The sequence below is a fragment of the Ixodes scapularis genome, unplaced genomic scaffold, assembly GCF_016920785.2.
Source record: "Ixodes scapularis isolate PalLabHiFi unplaced genomic scaffold, ASM1692078v2 PGA_scaffold7__128_contigs__length_106722199, whole genome shotgun sequence".
NCBI classification, from domain to species: Eukaryota; Metazoa; Arthropoda; class Arachnida; order Ixodida; family Ixodidae; genus Ixodes; species Ixodes scapularis.
In genome coordinates, this window is record NW_024609882.1 from 57,625,412 (window position 1) to 57,645,454 (window position 20,043).

A 20,043-nucleotide genomic window follows, 5' to 3' on the forward strand; every position below is an offset into this window, starting at 1 on the left:
AAGAACGGGTCTCGCGGTGACTTTCGTTCTAGTCTGTATGCAGACTGTTTTTTGTATAATGTATAAGCAGTGTGACCCCGGCTTGTGCCCCGGCTTCAAGGAACCAATTAAGCATACGGTCACTTCAGATAGCCAATGATCCATTTAATTCATTTGGTATATCGTTTTTGCCCTTCATACTTTATTTATATTTCAAACCCACATTCCTATCGCTTTTTCTTTTGCCTTTCCTGGTTGTAATGTCGGATTTTGTATATCACAGAGATTGTACGAATCAGATAATTAACAAGGTATGCGTTGCACCTTTTCTAAATCGTCACAGAGCGACATGGAGGAAGAAAAATAGATATAGCTGATGAAAAAGTTAGAAAGTCAATTTAGGAGGAAGCGCAACTCAAACAATGAATAGCGTTTGAAAATTAATGTCGGACAATTCCTAGGTAGATTGGTCGCGAGTGCGCGTGCGTTTCGTGGTCGCATGGCGAAGGGTAAAGTGGGCGAAGCGGCGGAGACGCGTCCAGACGACCGACGATCGACGTATTTGCCTCCTCCTTGCTGCTCGTATTGCAAACGCGACCCATACACCAGATGGCCCCCAACAAGCGGTTGGAAACACTCTCAAACCAAGGCACTCAAGAAAAAAGGCAAAGGAAAGCTGCGACGTCTGGTGAATAGAAAGAGAGGATCTGGATCGATAGACTTGGAGCGTTTTAAAAATATTCCGTGAGATGGCGCCACAAAACAGACACGGGACGATTACAAACGGTTGGTTTTTAAAGGCTAGATGTATGTGCAGTGGGAACAAACAAAAATATGGGTGACCCACAAAACCAATAGGTAAAGAGGACACTTGGCCACACCGCCGTCCGCGGCAGTCATGGCCACTTAAGCAGTAGTGCTTACTAGGAATGTGGTGAACTTTTGTCTAACCTAAAGGTTCGTCTGGTTCAGGCAACCTTCGAACTTTTTTGAAAATAATCGGTAAAGGTCGACTGCGGGTATTGATACTATGATATTGATCGACATAATTTATATTATAGCTCAAGAGAGCGGCGGTACTGTGGTTCTTTTCTCCCCAATCTTAAACTCCTTCTTTTCCTCTGTCAATAAATATGTTTTCAACAACAACGGCCGAGCCGCAGAAAGGCAAGTCGCCCACTTCATGATCAATGGACGCGGCATCGCGTCTAATCACGATGCAATAGTATTGTACAGAAAAAAAGAAAGTGGTGGTGTCGGTTCACGTCGAGCTGTTGGGTGGGCGTGATGAGTTGATGTTGCGGGTGGCGATGTAATTTTTGTTTTTGGTCTTTGCTGTGGCAGGTTGTGAAGTGAACTTGAGGGGTAATCAGGGTTTCGGAGCATTGATAGCCATCGTTTGCGCCCGCTTCGCATCTAAGTGGGCGGGGGAGGTTCCGCAGACGTTAGGATTGAGCTCTTGGCAGTTAGATGTGAAGCTGCTGCCCTAAAATTGCCAAACGTCCCGGAAAAATAATTTTTAAGCAGATTGTCTTACATTTTTTACAATATAAAGACATTGCCAAAAAGCTTTGAAGAATGTAATAAGTTTGCGCTAATACGAAACACTACGTCCGATAAATATTTTACTCTACCTCTGCAAGGAGACGACAGCTTGGTTTCAACTTTTCAGCAAGTGCACAATAGCCTAACTTCAGTCGAACCTTTGTCGAAGTTTTCGTTAAAAGTTCAAGAAAGTCAAACCTTGTCGACCTCACTACGGCAGGTTCTTGACATCCCTAGTCTTTACGTGTATGTGATGTCATGATATGCGATTTTATGCCATTTGATGTTTTTACCTTGTTTATGTAATGTAATATCATGCCTTTGACTTTTTTGTGTGTAAGCGTCTATGTGAGTTACTATGCAAGGTGTTGAACGGATGGCGACCTAGTATTCTTCCTGCAAATCGGGAGCGTAATTTTTAGTTTAAAAATGTTTAAATAAAAGTGGAGCTGTTTTCTTATTGTTTCTTGCGCAAAGCGTTCTGCCTTTCTACAGTGACGCATGGCCCATTGCGCACGTCTACGAATTTGTACTGCGGTCGGCAATAATAAATTCACTTGAGAATATTCAATACGATGTCATTGCATGGCCAGTGTTATAACTTCAATGCTAACTTAAGAGACCCTTTCTGAAGTTCAGTGCCATCTAGTGGTTGAAATATCAGTCTAACTTTTCATATGCTGATGGCGGTTCGTACGGGAACGTCAAGTTTCGGTATGAAACTTTTTCCTTGCAATTATCCAGCATAAAAAAAACAATATTGCGTGAACTACTGCCAAAAGAAAGTGACGATGATGTTCTTTTTATCCATTTCGCAGTGAAGCTTTCTCTCGATTCGTTTCAGTTGCGAGGGTGACAAGAAACTACCCCTCTTAAGTCGAGCTTACCTCAGTAAACTTCTTGATAAATACGCCACATGTACCGATCTCAACGGCCTATTTGACTACTCTGCCACTGCCGTGATGAATTTATGAAATAACACGTTTGTTTGTTCAACGTTAAAACCATGACGACACGCGCAGGAACAAGGATACAGACAAGGCAGATATTGCCAGGCTCTACCCAGCCTTATAATAAGAAGCAACCTTATATTTGACCGTCATGTAGATTTTAATAACTGTAAAGCATGTAACGCAATGTAGTAAAACACATGAACTTTCCCATGTTTCTTATAATAGTGCGCGCCGGTTCATTTCTCATTCTATCTTGGGGTTTTGAAAACACCCATTAGCTGTCACATGCTGCTAAAAAATACAGACCTTTTTTGGTTAAAATCAAAATTCGTGAAATGATTTCGGCATACGTATATCTGTATTTATTAGTTTAAACCTAAAATATTAAGCCCTAGCGATTGACGTTAAGAAAATATCCTGAGCGGCATTTACTGATACTACAAAAATTGTTGGGTTCGTCCTTGTTAGAAAGGCCTGTAATTTCGCAGACTATTTTTACCCCTACCTATAGTTGTAATTCGTTTTTGTTCTTCGTATAGTGTTGCAATATAATCATCAGGAACCAATACTATGAGATTTTTGTGAAGAAATACACGCCTGAAGAACAAGACAAATGAACACCGTGTTAGCAGGAAGATCACTAAAAGCGAAATTGAAGAAAACGTAAGTGCATTCCTCACAATCAAAGTAAAAGAAGACGACGTGTACAAAACAGCCTTCGTCACCCAAGACCACCACGAAGAGTTTCTGCGAATGCCTTTTGGGCTCAAGAACGGACCACCGACCATGACGAGAGCCCATCAAATTGGCATATTCGCACTTTCGCAAACTACGTCTTGTCCCCTACATCAAAGACATTGCCTGCGCGCATAACAGTTGCGAAGATTACATCAACTGCCTCAGTGAGATCTTCAAAACCACACGAAGCATGGGTTTCGCACTCTGGTCGACCAAGTTTGTCTTTGCCTTGCCAACCATCACGCTACTCGGAAGAGTGTTGACAGCAGAATGAATACAGCCAGAAACTGATCGCACATCTGCTGTATCTCGGTATGCTACACTGACGACCATACATAAGGTTCGCAGCTTCTTTGGATTTGCGAACACGTTTCGCAAACATATCGAGAACTTCGCAGTGATCGCAAGACCGCTTACTGAACCTCTGGAAAAAACCATAAGCAAAAAAAAAAAAAACAAAAAAAAAGAACAAAGAAATGCCCACTTAAGTACTTAAACTTGTCCTCGACAAAACTCAGCTGGAATTTTCTGAGCCACTCAAAACGAAGATCACTTCGCCGCCAGTCCTGTCCTCCTTCCAGCAAGAATGCCAGACGTTTGTTGAGACGTATACGTCACATGAAGGTCTTGGAGCCTGCCCCTTGCAAGACCAGAATGGCGAAAATCGCGTCATCGAATATGCCCGCAAATCCCTCAAAGACCCAGAAAAGAAGTACTACATCAATGAGCTTGAATATACTGGTGTACATTGGGCTGTGACCGTAAAGTTCCGTCTGTACCTGCCTGGTCACAAGTTTGTGCTCATCACTGTGAATTTCACAGTGATGTACGCAGTGAACGAAGCCAAGCTGAAGCGCAAGTTCGCACGCTACCTCGTTGACCTGGCAGCCTTCGACTTCACCGCCCTTCACAGTCCAGGCAAGGAAAACGTCATCGCTGACAATTTGTCCCGCTGCTCTCTCCCTGACCAAATGTGTCTCGCCGTGCTGACATTAGAAGATTCAGAGCTTGTTCGCACTCAGCAGACTGATGAATACTGCCGCCAAGTCTTTGACAAGCTACAAAAAACACCCGACACGCATCATCTGAAGCAAGTTCATAAATCCTTCAAGTTATCAAACTCGGTGCTAGCTCGCGTGAAAACAAGTGGAGGACACAGGGGAGAACAGCTCGTTGTTCCCTTTGCATTCCGTTCCACAGTATTCCGCCTTTTCCATGACGAGAGTGGCCATCTGAGCAGTGTGAAAACGCTCGAACGAGCACGCTCGAGGTACTGGTGGTCAGCACTACGCAAAGACGTCGGAACCTGCGTTCGGGGCTGTGAAGTATGTCAACGAACAAACCGTCGAACCAGACTTGCAAATGAAAAAGTGGGAGTCCTTCCGATTCCCTCAACGCCATGGGAATGCGTCTCAGGCGATCATGTTGTCTCACTGCCCCAAACGGAGGCCGGGAACACCCACTTGTTCGTACAGATTGATCACGCCACTAGTTACCTTCTGACAAGGGCCACATGTTTGTTGTCGGAAGCAGATGTCATCGAAACCATTGAAAAAGATGTCATTCAAAATTTCAGACCTTACGCGTGTACATTTCTGACAATGGACCCGCATTATCCAGCCACACAGCAGAGCAGTTCTTTATGAATTATGACATTGAGCACCATTTCACAGCTCCATACACCCCACAAGCAAACACACTTGTTGAAAGGGCCAATGCGACCTTGGTGAACGCGCTGATGAAAGTTGATTTCAGGAACCCGGAGATATGGGAGCAGTACTTGCCCAGTGCATTGTTGGCAATCATCACCGCCGAGCAAAGTTCCATAGGATGTGCTCCATTTTTCCTTTTGCATGGGTATCAGCCTCGCCTCCCGAGGGAAGTTCATATTGGAACTATAGCATCCGACGACTGCCATGAGGATCAACTCGATATTCTGCACGATGCACGGAGCGATGCTACCATGAACCTCCTACTGTCTCACCAAGCAAGCAAGCGACGCTTTGACCTGCATCGCAGTGACCACAAGTTCAATCCCGGAGACCTGGTACTCTACAGCTGGCCGCAAGCTAGTGATCACAAACTAACACCGCTTTTTAAAGGTCCATTCGAAGTCGTCCGCGCAGTCGGTACAGTGTGCTACCGCATCCGAAAAGTCTGCAGTGCAGAAGACAAGATCGTCCACGTCCAAACCATGAAGCGTTTCGAAGACCAACCACAGCTGAACCTGTCCCCGGACATATTCACCGAGCAAGAGGAAACACCGCCCCTCCCAGCCGAAGGGAGCCGCCCAGGACGTGCTACAAGACGTCCATATCACCTTAGGGACAATGACACTGACTTTTGAACAAAAGAAAAGAAAAAAAAAAAAAAACTCGCAACGTTTCAAGGGCCAGAAAACAAGTGCCTTATAAAAGGTCCCCGGCATAAGAAATAATAAAAGCAAACACAATTCATAGCCCACGTACTTCATACTTTACGTTTTAAAAACTTTTAACCGCTCGTAAAGGCGCACAGCGAGGTCATTTTCATGAAGTGACAGTGCCGGCATATTAGCAATATACCTACAAGCGCAGCCGGAATACAAGCGAACTTTGAACACATTCTACATTCGTTTGGATTGTTATTTTGCTGCGAATCGTCGCTCGTTTTCACACACGTGCTATGGAACAGAGGTTTGGGCCATAAATATAACGAAGTTGAACAGTGTTCATTGGGGAAGAAAAATAGTGTAACAAAAGAAACTACACTTTTAGAACGATAATAAAGGTATATACTATTCGTTACAACCCAAAATATCAGATGTGACCCTCGTTGTTTTCCGGAGAAAAAAACGAACTACTCAGTAAAACATAAAATAGCGCAACAGAAACAAGGACAAGAAGTAAACAGGACAGGCGTTTTATAAAACATATAAAACGGCGCAACAGAAACAAGGACTTCTTGTCCTTGTTTCTGTTGCGCTATTTTATGTTTTACTAAGATGAACCAACAAGCCCAACAACGTACCTTACTAAACAAACTACTCGCGCGTTTTTCTATATGAATGCACACGAGTACTGCAAAAGTAGACTGGTTGCTGTCTGCTTCAATTTACATCCCGGAAGTCGAACATACACTAGCGACGGTTGAACCTATAGCTTACATTATAATAACTATATGGTCTGTATATAAGCCTCCGTTTGTATCCAGCTAGTTGGGAGGAATGCAATTGCGCTACTTTCCCAACATTTGTTAGCATTGCCCCCCCCCCCCCCCCTTTTACCGCGCGATGTTCTTACTTTCGATAACACTTTAGCGTCTCGTTAGCTTTGAGTGTGCACTCGAAGTAAAAGTACCACCGGAGGTAGCGACGTATTCGCAGGAAGCCGATCATACCCTAGAGACGCACTGTCGTTCGAATTGAATATACCCGTTGCAAACTCTTGTTGCCATTATACCCATTTTCACCTCAAGAAAAAAAAAAAAAAAGAAACAAGTTTTGCGCATTGTTTTATACGCGGCGCGAAGTAGTTCCTACAATATCTGGTTTTCGGAGGAAACTGTGATTTTTTTGGCGTTTGAAAAGTGTAAGTCTTGATAAGATAACATATATATTATCTAAAATTCTCCTACATATATCTTACTTATCGACATAAGGGGGAAATTAGTAATGATCCGCGAGGTGTCCGAATGGGTATAGAGTCACAAGATGGTCTCCGCTATACGAATAACGTGTCGCGGTGTTGGTGCCACTATATCGACCGGGCTATGAAGTTTGGTTGACAAGTGGCGTCATCTAATGCAGGATTTTTGCGAGGAAAAGAAAAGAGGGATCGGGCACTCCAATGGTGGCAGCTGCTCGTCTTTTGAGTCACTCTGTTGGCAAATCGAGAGCATGATGAGAGAACGCATTACCTGTCCAGCCTTCTCGCACTACCTGCGACGTCATGTAGCACTCCCTACCCCTGTAAGTAGGGAATTAGCGTCAGAAACATATGTTGTCCATATCTTACGATTGATCCGCCGGTTGAGGCACTTCCGAGGAGATGGGCGGACGGATTCGGAGCATTATGCAGCCTTCCTCCTCTTGCGTTTCCTGTACCGCCCTTTGAGTGCTACCTCTAGAACCCACGACGGTTCCGTTCTATCAAAGAAGATCAAAGTGGCTCTCCGATGCACTGCCCGCGCGAATGCGACTCTCTCAGGCGAGCTGGTTGTACCTTTTTTCTTTTTTGTTTTTTTATGCAGAATGGTTTTATGAGCTGGTCTTCGAAATGGGAGCGTCACTAAAGTTGGTCAAGAAATCTTAGAACAAAAACATAATAAAATGTAATAAATATAGCGGAAAAACCTGACTAAACGAAATTGTGTATCTCTCGATATGGAGCGAGTTTTCTCGACAAGTTTAGGTCGCGCGACTCCATGACACAACGTTGTCTTCACGGTGTGACACGCTGTTGGGATGACCCGTGACTCCACGGCGTGGCACCGTGACGTCATGTAATGTGGTCACGTGACCCCGCGACCCTTAAGCAACGGTTCCACTGCTAATACATCACAATGAAGACAGTTTGTAAACACCGTTTGAGGCATGTTTCTTTTTTTTCTTTATGGGGTACCTGTCACATTGGTAATTCATAACTTCAAAGCCGAATTTCAAAACCCAGAGAGGCACAAAGCGAAACATACCCAAACATACCGTAACAGGTCGACAGAAAGCCATAACTTGTCCTCCGCTAATCAGGTTTTATGGGAGGTATCAAAGGAAGTTTGACTTTTTACTCGGATGACAGGCTACTCAATTATCTTGTTCTTTCAACTTCTTTGCAAAAAAAGAAAAAAAAAGTTGCAGTATGTTTTGTTTTATTTCACGATGGACCGCAGACGACGCTACGAGCCGTCGAAGCTAATCCAATGCCACATGAGTTTCACCTGACGAGGCTTTCGGGACGGGCGGCGAAGCACGGGGCAAGTAGTCACGTGGGACGTTGGCACCGCCGCATTGGCTGAGTTTGCTCGTAACGTTCGCTGGGACCCATCGTAAGGTTTGAACTTACTATATTCCGGGTGTCTGAAGTAGTGGCCAGTCTCTTTAAATCGATCGCAAAATTGGGTTTCTTAACCTATTGCGCTACGATTTTGTGCAGCGTTGCCCACAGGTGGTGAATTTTTAAAATAAAATTTGCAGAGAGCGAACTTACCCGAGGAAAAAGTAAAAAAAAAAAGAAAAAGCTTAACTCCTATAAAAATGCAGCGAAGCCGCAGGTCTGCAAACAGGGCGCCCTTTTGTTTGCAGACCGGTGGCTTCGCTGCATTTCCATAGGGGTTAAGACTTTTTTTTACTTTTTCCTCATGTAAGTTCGCTCTGCAAATTTTATCGAAAAAAATAGCACCACCTGTGGGCAACGCTGCACAAAATCATTGCGCGATGCATTAAAAAGCCGAATTCTGCGGTCAATTTAAAAGGCCTGGACGCTATTTTAGACACCCTATAGAAAACGCATAGCGTTCAAGAAGCGATATGTTTCGATCTGAGTCGCATTACGCTAATGTGACTTGGTAGATGTTAACTTCGCCGCCTTTTTATTCGCACGAACGTATCGTTCGACGGAAACGCTTCATGATGCTTCACACTCACGTCAGCAATTGTCACGGGTTTATCGAGGGACCTGGGTTCGCCAACGGTCCGAGGCTGAGGGAGCGAATGTATCAGACGAAGCGCCTGATACGTTCGCTCCCGGCTCAAAATATCGGATGTTTACTTTGGTTTGCTTGGTGAGACGGGTTTCCGATTCGCGCTTTTTGCACCTGTATATTTTTTTTTTATGGAAGGATACGATTTTATAAAATAAATCACTCAAAAAACGATACAATCAAAAGCTTCACCGGTAATTTCCTTGATTTAATTTTTGCGCTAAGCTTAGCTTCACCTCTAAATGGTTGCTTATATCACGGGCGAACATAAAAGTGTCTAGAATAAACAGTCTTCAACCTTCCATTTTGTGCTTTGTCATAAAGATAAAACACCCGTTCAATATGTCGTATTTTTACCGCCTCTTATGTGAAGGCTAAATGAACAATCCCCAGACACCATAAGGAAAACGACACGTGGAATAAAGAAAAGAAATCAACTTGCTCCGCGAAGCACGTCGGCTACTCTATATTGAATGCCGCGCGCTTATCTGGCCAAACTGGCAGCGCGGCCGTGGCTTAAAAATTACCGTGCTTCCTTCCCACGCGAAGAGCCATGGTTCGATTCCTGGGTGTGACACGTCTCTTATTTATTCTTGCAATGTTGTGTTTTGGTCCTCCGGATTAAAGCGCAACAACGTATCAACACTGGCCGCTACAGCCTTCGTCGTCGGGATGTCCACTTCCAGCCCGGAGACAGGGTGTGGGTCTGGACACCGATTCGCCGCCGTGGTCTCAGCGAGTAGCTCCTGAAACGGTATTTCAGACCCTACACGGTACTTCGTCGACTTGCAGATCTGAACTACGAGGTGATGCCCGACGGAACAAGAACATTATCACGCCGCCCGCCATGTCCTGAAGACGCCCACGTTGTGCGCCTGAAGCCGTACTACGCTCGATAGGACTGTGGAGCTTATGTTTTCCAAATGACTCTTTAGTTCATTGTTTTTTTTGTTTTGTGTTGCATCGGGGCGATGCACTTTTTAAAGGGGGGAGTAATTTCGCTCGCTTATCTGGCCAAATAGGCAGCGTGTCCGTGGCCTAACTGTTATTGTGCTTCCCTCCCACGCGAAGAGCCAGGGTTCGATTCCTGGGAGTGACGCGTCTTTTTTTTATTTTTGAAATTTAGTATTCTGCTAAACCCGAGAACTCTGTTGCATGTTCGAGGTCATAATGTTCTAGACGCCGAATCTTCTCCAGAAACCCGTGTGTGTACAAAAGGCGCTCCGCGTGGCGAGCCGGGGTCAGTCGCCCCAGCGCTCGATCCTGCTGTTTCGCCGACATCGACGCCTGCGACGCTAACTTACTTCTATCTTGTTTTGGGCACAAGTTCGCCTCATTATGCGTTTAGATTTTTCCGTTATTCCTCGCCTCATCATTTGTCATTCATGACAATATTTCTCAGGCCCCAATCGAGGAAATGTAACCGAATGTCTCCACTCGCATATATAAACCACGCATCGCAGACCAAATAGAAGTAGAATCTGAATATTTGATAATATAACTTTAATAATTTTATAATTTGATAAGCAAATGATAAAAGAAAAACAAATTTTTATATGAACCGACGTATATGCAGCCTAATTTTGACCGAGCCAACAAATGACAGTGTGAAGTCCGCAGCATTTCGGTGTGAAACGCTTCGAAGCGTAAAATAATATAAATACTGTATTTCTTGCAGACAACATATTTTTTACGCTGAAAGTAATGTTATGCAGAGAGCAAGTCGTATCTTTCTTACGCTGGAGTTACGGTGAAGACAGGACGTTGCCGCAAGCTCTGATTGTCTTTATTTGAAAGGACAATGGGTAGACCTCAATGCTAGATGCCTTGAGGTCTACCCACTATTTTCGCTTTCTTTAATCAACCACTACGTGCTCGGTGTTCTGACATCATCGCAACGCCTGTACAAGAAGCAGACGAACTTGCTCTCCGGATAACTGCGCACAATGTTTATTTTCGCTTTTGCAAATGTGAGGCTTAGGGAAGTCGGCTCATAGAAAAACTTTCTTTTTATTTGTTTACTTGTGGATTCAGGTAACATCATATATTGAAACGTTTTGTGTTCTATCAACACCGCTAGGGTCACATTCTCACTGATTTGTTTTTTTAGATTTCTGCGGTGCTTAGTTTATTTATGCGGGCCGAATATCCTGCTTTCATTTTTTCGATCGGACTCCGTACAAATGTTTCTGTGTGCTGCCAGTGTCACGTAAGCCATGATCGAAAAAAAAGTGAAGGACGTTTACAACTTCCTATAACGCCGAATTAGAGCGAGGTTCTTGAGGAGGAGGACGGGAGGGTATGGAGGGCACGGTATGCCCCTCCTCTTCATCCGCACTCTCTTCTCCTCCTGTCCTCACTCCTCCTTAACGTCACGTGACCCTCGTTAATCACGTGACCATCATGAGGTCACGTGACCCTGGTGACGTCAAGTGACATTTGTGAGGTCATGTGACCTTCCTGAGGTCCCGTGACCCTCGTGACGTCACTAGTCCCACGCATTGCCTTACGGGACATTTCCCATAATACACCGCGCAATTACGTCAACGGCGACGCCGTCGCCGCTCAAGCCGGGAACGGGCACCTAAGAGGTGCGCTCTAAAAATGTTGTCGCCCTTCAGGCGTTGCCGGGCCGCAGTACCTGCCCCTTGGAATATGGTATCTGTCCCGAGTTCGAGGGTAGCACTTCATCAACTTGAATTTAATATAAATAAATATATTTACAAACATTTTTATTGAAACAGTTGAGCGACTGGCAAATTTTGAATTTTCACGACGCAACAGTTAATCGAAAATTTGTATTGAGACCCTAACCCGGCAAAAAATTTCGAATTTCATTTTAATATGCACCTCTCCATATTGGATTGGTTGGAAATTCGGAAAATGATATACTGACCTGGAGTATGATATAAACCTCCGCGCATTACACCACAGTCCAACATTTTACGAGGAAAATGCATCAAATGCTAAATTAACTAATTCACATTGACCGTATAAACAAGAAATATGCTCCACAAAAAAAAAAAAAAAAACTTTTTAATTGCAATTTGCGTTAGGAGCGGATTTATGATTGTTCTTATTTATGAACTATCAGCAACAAAGGTCTCGAAGTTCACCAACCGCAAAGAACAAGAAATACTTATCTCGTTCCCCTCCTTCATCTCTGTAGATTATAGATGTTAACGCAGTCGACCGGCAGGCTCCAGTTTCTTTTCTTCTTATTTTTACATGTCCCACTTCCACTTTCATAACTGTCAAGTAGCTATCCCGCAAATCCTCGCGGTATGACTTCTTCACGTTTCCAAAGAAATGTTCTATTTACGTGCCCCCGCCGTAAACTTGTTTTGAACTCGCCAAACACAAACTTTGTCACACTGAAGGAGATTAAATTAATTTCCCAAGTGGCTTACATCGTCGTTTCCACGCCACTCACAACCTGCAGCTACGTTTATCTGACAACGCAGGTGCCACCGATTGCCTCTGACCGGAGTGCATTCAAGCTTTGATTGCTTTCGTCTTTCTCTTACCTAGTGTATCTAGCCTACCTTCCTCCTCATCGTTTTGCTCGCCTCCTTTTACGAAAAATCAGTTTATTATTGCGATCATTTTCTGCCAGCCGAAATTCTTTTTTTCCTTCTACACAGCCATTACTGGCATTGGCATTTTTTTCTTGCGTTTAATCCGATTACATTTACTTATTGCTGTAACTGTGCGACTGGTTATTAACCTACCAGACACTTTAGTGTTATCGTCCTCTACGCAAGTTATGCACAAAAGAGTCATTTCGAATTTTAGTGGCTTGGAATTTCGGCGTGGAAAGAAAAGGTCAGTTTTGGTGCGTAAATATGGCACGTGCACAACGCATTTTGCATGTCGTTATCAAAACGAGCTGCGGGCAAGGAAAGTAACCGTCTGCCACGAAACGCAAGTTTTTGACGGTGAGTAAAGAATCTGGCAAACTCTTCGCTTATCCACCACGCGCCGAGCCTCAAACCACGCGACCATTACCTTCAGTGAGTACACTCCCAAGAAGGGATACTTTTCATCATCTTACATAATAGGAAATATCGAAAAGAGAATGTGATGTGGAGCCGTGGTTAGTAAACGTGACCGGTAATTAGGGGTAAGATCAGTACGGTTTATTCAACCGCATATTTTGACTGCTTTTTATTGGGGTATTTGACGGACGCCATATTGCCACGTGCATGGCCAAGTCGGAACACTCCTTCGTGCTTCTAGAAGATTCATGTTTACTCCTACTCCGAGTGGAATAGACAAGAAGGCCAACATGAACTTGCCGAGTCAGCCTCCCGAGTCAGCCTCCCGAGTCACAGACGCTCGAAACATCTAGACCGAATATTCCAGATATACAGCACACTGTGTACAAACAAGCCCGCGTTTGCCCATATCGGGTGCTGGCAACGAGCATGCGGAAAAACCCGATTCGTGTGAGAAAAAGCTTCTGCGTATGCGTACTGCCGACTGCAGCGCCACCACGGTGCTGTTGGCACCGTGGTGGCACTGCTGACCAACCCAACAGCTGTCGGCTGTTGAGTTTGTCCATAGGTTGTATTATTCAGGAACCCAATATGGCCATGCCGACTCGCAAGGCCCCATACTGGGCTCTTATCTACTGGAAGCTCAAGATCATCATGCGAGGTGTAAAGAATAGCATTTTAGGGGGCCGCGTGCGAAACCCACCTGCGACCGTCGAGGCATTCGGGACGGAGGTGAAAAACATCGAGCGGGCCATCTAAGCGCGAGCCAACCATTACCAGCAATTGGGCAACGTCGCTGCCCCCGCCTTGGATGGCCTCGACGGCGGCACTGACCTCCTAATGGACATTCGAGAAATCATCCGTTACGTCATCCGAGAGGAACACAGGGAAATTGCTGCTTCCTTCCGATCGCCCGGCTTCGCTCTGCGTCGCCGAAGCAGTATTAAAGGAAGTCCAGAGAGCCGTTTAACGGGAGGATTCCGACAGCGGAGTAACAGCACTCGAAGAAACGCAGTCGGAAACGTGCGCCGCAATTGCCAGGAGGCCACCAGTAGTGCCCCGCCAGCATTCTGCGCCGCATCGACGATACACCTCGATTAAAGAGTATACTCCAAGTCAAGACTACCGGTCACAATAGGCCCGTCCGGAACCACCTGCGCCGAGAAAGACCGACGTGTGACGAATGGTCGACCGTCGGCTGCCATGCGATCACTGCGGGGAAGCCGACCACACTTACCGTAATTGCCCGTAACGGCAACTAAGACTGCGCGGCCTTTATTCGAAAGACCCACGCCCACGCTACGGTGAGCGACCACCGGAGATCGAAGAGTACGTTCGACTACCTCAGTTTCCCCCGCCTGCACCTCACCGCGGGTCCCGGTCGCCGTCTCAACGACGTATAGTCAGTCTGGTCGATGCACAGGCCCCGAGAGGAGAGTATTTCGCCCCTCATCGAAGAAACTAAGCGCGGCGTCCCATGGATGTGGAGTTAACGAAGTTCAAAGAGGAAAAGACCCTCCCACTAGCATCGAACGTCCCCCACTCTAACGAGGCCAGGCGTCGGAGCGACGCTTCTGGAGAGGTGCCGAACAACTTCAACGTCATCATCGACGGTCACGACACATCGGCACTCTTGAATACCAGCGTAAACTACTCCGTTATGAGTGGGAAGCTTTCACGCCGCCTTCGCAAAGTTACAACGCCGTGGGTTGGCCTGCAGATTCAAACCGCCGGAGGACACCTGATTACATCCGTCGGAACGTGCACTGCGCGATTCGAGATTCATGGTGAGATCTGTGCCCTGAAATTCGTCGTACTAGAAGAGTGTGAAAAAGATGTCACTCCCGGAATAAACGTCTGTGTGAAGAAGGCGCAGTCATCGACCTTGAAACGAACCGTTTGACGCTGCGAAAACCTTTTCTCGCTCTGGAGGTAGCCAGAACGAGGTCAACCGCCCAGCGAATAATTGCCGACCACGTGGACCGGCGACTAAGCTCACCCAATCCGTGAGAAACCCAATAGAGACCTGGAACATTTTGAATAAATTACTTGACAGAAAGAATAAAACAGCATTGATACAACGGTCAAGAACCATCTGTTGCTAAAACAAGAATCAACTTTCGTTAAATAAAATGGCTAGTATTGTGTACAATACTAGCCATTTTATTTAACAACAGTTGCCTTAAGGCTCCAAAGGAATGGACATTTTCCCAGCAACAAGCGCCGCCTAGCGGTTTTTTCGATAACTTCGAATTAAGGACGCTTCAAGATAAAAAGAAAAAGAAATTGACATTTTAACGTGTTTTTTTTTTTTTTTGGTGATTGCCACGTTGAGTTTTTTCTTCCGAGCGTTACTTATTCCACGCACTTGACAAGAACTATGCACTCTTTACAATTAGATTTTAATTGAAATTTTCTCTTAAATCCCAAACGCCGTTTAGCGATTTTTGGTTTGCGAAAACGCGCATTTCCCAGTGGATGGTCCGCGGATTGTACACGCTTTATAGTTAAAAATTGTACCCGGGGCGGACTATACAAGGTATGTATTTTTTTATATCGTTGACTGTGACAATACATGAAGAATGTTATGAATAACGAAGAAAATTAATGGTGATTAGTGTATGACCCAAAATCCTTCTTAAGCTTATACAGCAGGCGTCGAGATGTGCGGCGTATAATAATTATTACGTTCGTATAAGGCACTAAGTGCGGACTATGCACCGGGTGCGGATGATCTCAAGATATTATTTTTTTTTTCAGGTAAAATTAAATTTTGAGTACTATACGTTGGGTCCAGAAAATTCGGTAGAAACTAAAAGCACACCCTCACACACAAATAGATCGCTTTCGTTGTACGCTAACATCCTTCGTTAAGTCATCTTTTTCTTTCACTTTCATTATCGATAGTTCTTTGTCAATTAACCGCCACCTTGTGTTTTTTTTTTTCTCTCGAGCTTTTAAAAAGAGACGCACTTTCCGAGGTATTACGCGATTTAATTAAATAATGAGATTCCATTCCTTTATAGTCGTCTTAAGCGAATTATTTAGGTAGTCGGCATTTGTCACTTCGTTATAATTTTGTTAACTTCTTTGTGAACGTTTTTACACGAGACCCTAAACAAATTTCAAAAAGAAAAACAAAGTGGTTGATGAAGTGTACTTTTAAGGTCTACCACACACAAAATGTTTCCTTTCGCTCTCTTTTCCAGAAAGTATATCTCAAAGGCTGAGGACATAACTGTTTGATTATCTACACGCTTTGACTATTTGAGCTTTGTTCTTCGGCTGCCAGGCCGAACCTTAAGAACAGCCGCGATCTACGTCTTTCGTTGTTAATTGGTGTGTACCTTGGGTGAGAGGAGGCGAAAAATAAACCAATCCCGCTCTATTTTCACTTCGACTCGAGCAACCAACGGCGAATCAAGGCAACGGTATCACTGCGTGGTATAACGGCGTTTCTCGAAGGTCGTTGAACGAAAAAGGCGATCACTCTGCCGATGCTTCGCTGTGTCACCAATGACGATGAACGATACGGACAGAGCCAAGCCAGCCGCGCAGCCCCGGCAAACTGCTGAGAAACACGACGAACACGATCCCAAAATGACTTGGTACTTAGCTGCTACTTGTGCGGCTGCCCTCAGGAAATGGTGGCAGCGCACTGGGAGCGAGAGTACGCGTATGTGCAGTGGCATACTGGTAAAAAGTACATTTGGACATAACATAAAACTAATATAATCACAAAATTCAGCCAAATGGTCCAACTGCGAAAACGTACGATATATTCCTCGAATGACTGGAGACGATTGAACGAGTATTTTAATTCAATGTCTACAACTAAATCTCAAGGAAGAGACACAATGCGCGTGCGACATTCGCGATATAAAACGAGTACGCTGAAAAATGTAGTGTTGAAAATAATGACTGAGTCGTTTACATTAGACGAAATATCAAATTAACTGAAATTCTCAGCAGACTATACAAAGGCGAAAAAAAAAAAGTTGGGAGCTACAGTACAATATCTATATTTTCTGTTATAGCACATGCCACAGACAAGTGGGTTTAAATAATTTTGAAAATCTATTGTGGAAAATTCTCCTTTATATTCACCCGTATTACCGTTTCTGTCTTGATAAAAGCACACTTACCTTTCCGGAGCACCTCACCAATTGCATTGGTGGCACTCTAGACAGCTATAAAATAGCACTGCCCCTCTTCCTAGATCTGTGGAAAGCGTTCAAAGCAATTGACCCTTTATTACTACTAGAAAGGCATAATATAATGGGGTGTATACCACCGTTTCATTATTACATGCAGCACTATTTAACCGATAGGTTTCAAATGGTGGTAATTGAAAATAGCGCTAGTAACAAAATTCGAGTAGAGCGAGGGGTGACCAAAGGAAACACACTAAGGAGCTATTGTTTTAAGTATGCATAAATGACTTGCGATTGTTTCAATTAAAGTCTACAGTCCTTTAAAAAGCTAGCGACACCGTTATAGGTCTACCCCTAAGACACATGAAAATGCTGTACACATACTTCAAACAGTATCAATGTACGTACATCCAAACTGGTTTTCCAACAACGTTGTTTCTGTGAATTGTAGCGAAACCAATTTGGTGTGTTTAAGAAATCCCCATAAGCCAGTTAAATCTTAAAATCTTGTCGCATTCAGATCAATACGTCCAAGCCCAATGCGTACTGCTGCTATATGAGCCAGCTGTTAATGTGTCTCGTTTTGTCTTATTATTGTGCTCTTGTTTATGGGTTTTTTAGGACATTGCATTCCCCTCCCCTCTTTGTTACGCCCCATGAGCCCTGATAATATAAAACAAATGAAAATTCGTTGAAACAAAGGAAAACCAATAGTATGGGCGTTTCTCTTAAAATGTTTTATCGTATTTTATTGCCAATTTGAAGAGGTCAAAGGGGCATCGATACTTTTGTACTGAAGTTACACGGTGTTTAAAAGCTTTCTCGGCAGTAAAAAATTAAAATTTGTAATCTAGTACGTTTGGTAAAATAAAACTGAAAACGTTTCACGTTTGACTGTCAAAATTTGAGTATATTCGCACAGATAAGAATATCCAAAATAGTTTTTTAATTGATCATCGCACAGGTGGTCATACGTCTTCAAAACTGAGGCGTTGCACTTTCTATTCTCTAATTAGTAGAATGCATTTTAATACCAATGAAAGGGTTTCAAACGTACGGCTTTTTTACTCTCACACAGCCGACATATAGGCCCTCTCTCTGAACTCTGCGTGGGTGTCCAGAGGTCCCCTACTCAAGAAAATTTGGTAGTCTCCAATTTCAACCTTTCCTTTCATATCCCGACGACGCTGTCGCCCTCGAACAAGGGCCAGTGACCCTGACTCAAATATTTACACTAAAAAAACAAAACACCCCCCCCACCAAAAAAAAAAAAAAAAATACAACGTTGGTTTTTAAACAACGGAGTTGTAGCACGGCGTGCGCGGGCTACTACACTACAGCTCAACTTCCCATTTCTTTTTCTACGCTTAATCGACTCTGTTGTTTCGTAACTATACTTCGGGTTTCCATTTGTTTGTTTCTTGATTTGTGTCGTTCTTTTGCTTTAGAGAACGGGCAGTTTTTCGGCGTACGCTTCCAGACGGAATCGTATCGTTGACAGGGGACAGCCGGCAGACAGAGGATCTGAATAGCCGTTAAAATACGAACAACAATGGCCGGAGGGGCGAGGGATGGCTGCGTGGAGAGCGTAATTTAGTGTAAACAGTGCCTGGCCGGAAAATGATGCCGTGGAAAGCTTTTAGGGTCGACGGCGCCTCTGATTAAATGAAAAATAAGAGGACGTGCGTCTCCGGTGTCGATTGATTCCTGGAAGAGGAGAAGCTGGTTCTCTATGAAAACTGTCACTGGTTGTGTAAGTAAAAATCAACATACGCTCCGTGATCGCACACAGTGCAGTTTTTGTCGGGCAAACGCGACAGCTTTTATTTACGGGTTCTGTGCTTTCCCTGCGTACGACGTTGGTATTGTATACCAGGGTCCCAAAGAAAGGAGGCAGGGTAAGTTCCTAAGGATGTCTGCGTCAGAAGGGTGACTCAGATTCGTGAAGATTGGCCATTTATGTAATGTGTAGGGGAATTGCGACATGATTGCGCAAGCTTAACAGGCAGGAGGCCTGACCGTCGGACCCTTAGCGATTAAGTTGAGAACTAAACGAATAGGGATTCGGCGACACGGATCATTAAAGCATAAAAAGCTTTTTAATAAAACCGCCAATCTCAAAATATTTTCCGTCCGTCCGTCCATGGTTTCCCGCTAAATTTAGCGGGGAAAGTAAATTGGTTTAGGTGACGGGACGTCCCCAGATGTCACGTGACATGAAGGCATGTAATCTATACACCTACACAAAATCACATTTCGTGAAGTGATTTTGTGCGCATCATGGTAACTCATTTGTGGTAGTGCTCTGCAGCTTCGCTTGCCAACCACCTTCAAAAGGTGGAAATGGTTTACAATTCCTTTTGTAGGTGGTATTTTCAGCGTTCTTGTGTATGACATACGTTTTTTGCATTTTCTGAAACGGCGAATATTTGCGTGCTGGGCTTGGGAGAAGGCACACCTGTTTGTTAATATATGAACATTTACATTGGGTGGACAGTCGATGTGTGGCTTGACCAGGGTGTAAGATGAACAGGTGGGGAAACGGCCCATAGAAACCTACCGCAGCGCCGCGACCGGATTGTGTACTCGTCTGGTTGCGGGTACCCCCGATTTGCGACAGATGGCGCTGCGGCGAGAGGAAAAAAATTGGAATCGGATTTGCATGGAACTCTATGGGAGAGTGCGCAAAATAAGCCGAGAGCACGACAGTCATCCATTGAAAATCCACGAGAAATCATCTCCGTCAGTTTAGCCGGTCGCCATCGGTCGCCCATCCGGAGTGAGAGTTCGCGGTGCTCCACATAGGTGGCGCCACAGAAAAAGAGAAAACCGAGGGGGACACAATCCGGTCGCTCATTTGGCTCTCGTTTCCCCACCTGCCTATCTTACACCTGGGCTTGACTCAGGCGTGCGGTGACCGGGTCCTGCGTCTCCTTCGTGTCTTGCGCATGGGGGGAAGGGGGGGGGGGGGGTCACTGCTAGCCGGAGTGCGAACGGCGT